The sequence below is a fragment of the Sinocyclocheilus anshuiensis genome, unplaced genomic scaffold (assembly GCF_001515605.1).
Source record: "Sinocyclocheilus anshuiensis isolate Anshui unplaced genomic scaffold, SAMN03320099.WGS_v1.1 scaffold112, whole genome shotgun sequence".
Classification (NCBI taxonomy): Eukaryota; Metazoa; Chordata; class Actinopteri; order Cypriniformes; family Cyprinidae; genus Sinocyclocheilus; species Sinocyclocheilus anshuiensis.
Genome location: NW_015557175.1, coordinates 578,852 through 583,009, shown reverse-complemented (window position 1 = coordinate 583,009; position 4,158 = coordinate 578,852). Strand labels below are relative to the sequence as shown.

The 4,158-nt window shown below is 36.9% G+C and overlaps 1 protein-coding gene across 2 annotated transcripts in view; it reads left to right on the top strand.

Annotated features, from left to right (window-relative positions):
• The window catches only part of prickle3 (prickle homolog 3), a 47,146-nt gene that overhangs the window by 17,718 nt on the left and 25,270 nt on the right, over window positions 1–4,158 (top strand). The window contains exon 1 of one of the 2 annotated variants that reach the window (XM_016473728.1): window positions 3,561–3,682. The exons of the other annotated variant lie outside the window; for it this stretch is intronic. The gene's annotated coding sequence lies outside the window, so the exon portion shown is untranslated. Of the gene's footprint in view, window positions 1–3,560; window positions 3,683–4,158 lie in introns of those variants that run through there. 2 annotated transcript variants of the gene reach the window in all.

The window sequence follows — 4,158 nt, the reverse complement described above, 5'->3', positions numbered from 1 at the left end:
ATTGTAATCGCGATTAGAAATTCGATTAATTGTGCAGCCCTAGCTTCAATGCATTGAGTCAAACTGCTGTTAGCTCCTCAGCAGAAATTCATGAATAAAGTCGGATGTTTATAGCTTTATTAATTCGTGAGTGCACAAGCACACACATTTAGTGCTTCAGGCAAAACACAACACTCACTGGATGACAGAATAACATCACATGCTGACAAGAAATGCATTTCTGAGACAGCAGAGGCGCATGTTTTTGACAGAGGCCATGTGTGCTTGTTTTGAGTGCTGTTTATTTGCCTTTTAAAGATATTATCTAGCAGACAGTAGCGTTGGATAGGATTTGCTTGTTGGGTTTGTTTCACTGAACTGGTAGAAGTAAATAAATCACTGGGAACTTATTCATTTGATATTTTAAAAATATGTTTAGTTAAATATTGCTATTTAAATACCGATGTTTATCTATAAAATATATGTGTCATTAATTGTCTGTTGTTTATGCTGTGGGTGTGGGTACATTTACACTGAAATGACTGTAACTTCATTGCATTACATTCAGCACCAAATTTAATTTAAAAACACACCAAACCTCCTTATTTATGTGACTTAATTAGGTGTGATTTAGCTAGATGGTGACTGTGTGTGCCAGGATGATGAAATGTCTGAATAGATTGGTCCCAGAAAGCGTGCCAGCTGAGCACAAGCAGACAGAGAGAGAGAGAGAACATCCATCATGTCATGCGTGTCTGCTGGAGTACAAGTTAAGGTGTTGTCCAAGGCAGTTGTAATGGAGGTTGTCCAGCTCTTGTGAGTTACCAGTGACCTCTGGTCGTGATAAGAGTCTGGCAGGATGATACTAGCTGAATAACACATGGAGAGTCAGGCAGCTATTACTCAACCACTAATTGCTGCCATCGTGACACCCGCACCAGAAAGTGTCCATCTGTTACTGAAACCATATCCCTCCATTACTCATGCAACTCTTTAGCGCAGAACGCTATTTATACTGTATTATTTGTTTTTTGTACTTCAAAAGCATGTAACAAAGGAAATGTGCATATCAGTATAGAGTGCGTTAGTGCCCGCCAACTTTTTCAGTGGTGCTGGTTCCAGTATTTTTTCCCATTCATTTTTCCCATAGGGTTTTGAAAAAAATTCTTAGTGTTATAAGCCATGAACCAAACCAACCATCTACGAGGACAATCAAAACATTTGAAGCAAAAAAGTACATTAAAATCGGACAAAACGGCTTTAGTGAGGAAAAGAACTACAATCCCAATTAGTTGAACTAAAAACGAAAGAAATATTACAAAAAAAGAAATATAGAAAGAAAAAAAGAAATATAAAACTGTTCAGTTAAGTTGTTGGTTGTATTTATAAAAACAAAACATTTTAAGATAATTGCAAAATGTGCATATACAGTATATGTATATATATATATATGGCGGAGCTAAAGAGCACTTTGGCACACTTTGCTTGCTGCGACTCTGATTGGTGGAATTTTCTTACAGCATCATGGGTAATGTAGTTTTTCACCACAAATTCCGCTATTAAACACGATTATTTTAAAACTAATTTGAATTAATGTGAACATAGATGAGATCAACAAAAGCATATACAATTAAGAAACTCGTAGCTCACAGCAGTTCTGTCTTTAAAGGTTTATCAACTATTGTTAAAAATATATTTGCCTATGGAGAAAATAAAGAGTTTTTCTTCCAGAACCCTGTAGATATCAACTGATGTGCACTCTCTGCTGTGTGTTTGTCTTTTTTGAAGTGGCCTCAAACATGACTCGTCCAGTCAAAATTCAATCTAGTGCATATTTACAGCCAAACATGTAGCCTTTCAAATTAGGCTGGTTTCACACCGCAAGCGTGAGCGGCGCATTTCATTTTTATTTTTTCTGGCCTGCATGTTAACAAATGAGTGCATTCGCACCGGGAGCAGGAGCAACACGTGAGCGCCAAGCAGGAGTGTCGTGTGCAGCAGTGAAGCGAGGGTTTCAGCACTGAGTCTATTTTTGCTGCGCTGCTCACACTCAATTAAAGTGACAGCGCACTTTTAATGGACAAATTAAATATGATTTCACACAAAAAGTGCTAAAAATGCATAGAATAAGCATGTCTAGTGTGTGTATAAACAAGAATTTGAGTATGCTAGAAAAGAAAATGAAGAATCAAAAATATTAATAGAAGATTTACCCATGTAAACTTGTTTTTGATTATTCAGTTTGGGTGAAAGAAAAAAACCATAAACGGCACATTCTATACCGAAAGTCTTGGACTTTTATACAGTGCATGCTATTGTAACTGTAAGTCTATTCTCACAGCTTCGTTTTCATCCTTTTAAAATTCAATATGGCATCTAACCTGATTGAGGTCTGTTGGAATTGGCTTGGCTAAAGTGTTTGCTAAGGTTAGTGTGTTCTGGGGAGTTACTATGCTTTCGTTAGGAAGTGACATAATTTGAAGCACCATAAGTATCCATAGCACAAGCCACATGGCCAAAGTTTGTCCAAAACAAATGTAACCATAAGAATGTAAAATATTAATGCCTTAGTAAACACCAATAAAACACAATTGTTTTTCCCTTACAGGTCAAATTTGAAATATTTTGTCATATTTGTTCAGGAAAATTAAAGGCTAAACTCTATCAACAGCATCCCTGCTGGAGAAAAAAAAAACAGCCTAAGCCGGTTGACTGGTTTTAGCTGGTCTTCCAGTCTGGTCAAAGCTGGTTTGCAGGCTGGTTTTAGTGGGGTTTTGACCACTTCTTTAGCTGAACAGGCTATTTCCAGCTTAAACCAGATAAGACCAACTAACCAGCTTAGGCTGTTTTAGCTGTTTATTCAGCAGGCATTTGTGGCATAATGTTGATGTTTTGAATAGTTTTCTTAAAAAAAAAGCAAGGTTTCAGTGAGTCATATAATGGATGGGAATGGTGCCAGTTTTTGGAGAAGAAATTTAAGCTTATAATTTTATAAATGTATCTATGTTATTCAAGCTCTAAAGCTGTTTAAATAATGCTATTTACAGTAATTTTATGGTTTATGGCATTGTGAAGTTGGATATACACACTCTTACACTGAAGAGGTGAGTGAATTTTTCACACTCAAATCATGTTAACATGCATATTGTTTATATCTTGTGACTATTTAGTATTATAGTAGTATTCTCACTGCAACCCATTTTATATATATATATATATATATATATGGCAGGGCAGGTGTAAATGAATTTTCTATGGTAATCAGTCACAGTTAAACTGCCAATGCTGTCCATTGAGCTTAACTTGCATTAAAGCCGGAATATTCTTTTAAGATGAAAGAGGCAAAAGAGAGGCAACTTCATACTGTACATCCTTATTATCACATGAGCTGTTATAGATGAGAACATGTTTGAAAAATGAAATCTGAAACATGTTAGTGAGGGAGGAGGCAGAGTGGAGGGATTGTGAAGGAAGCCACCTATTGTTTGGGTCCAGTGTTGGCTTCAGCGGCCTGAGGGGGGAGAATCAGAGAAAGCAGAGAGGACTGTCATTTGACTCGGCTCAAGCGGGATGACGTTTTATTCACTACGCAGTCATTGAAGAATGGCTAAACTTGCTTAAACCTCCTTAAGTTTGAACAATTCGACATATTACAGCTCTTAAAAATGGATTTTGCCGTGTCATGGACTACACTGTGATCAAGGTAATATACTCTGGATACTGATCACTTGGTGTTCGGTGCCCTAGAATATGATCTTGTAAAGCGTATCAATACGTTTTGTGTTTGAACTCGTCTGACAGGAAGTCTGTTCAGTTCGACAGTCAGAACAGCAGCAGTGATGATGATGATGATGATGATGGTGATGTATTTGATGTAGTTTGGCAGAAGTACGTGCTGTGGGATTGTGGGCGTTTTACTCAGGTTTCTTTGTTGAATAACTCATTTTGGAGTATTTATTCAGTTTTAAATAATGTCTCAAATTTAGTAAATATTCCCCCTCAGATTTTTCGAACGAGTAGCTTATGAATGCAGAAATGCAGTTTTATAATAAAGTATGCATGATTACTGGATTGTGGAGGAAAAATGTTTCTTCAAATGGCAGATAAAATGTTCTCATTCCAGTAATTTTCTTTGTTAATTAAGTTGTGCGTCATTACTCTACTACGGGGGGGGGGGGG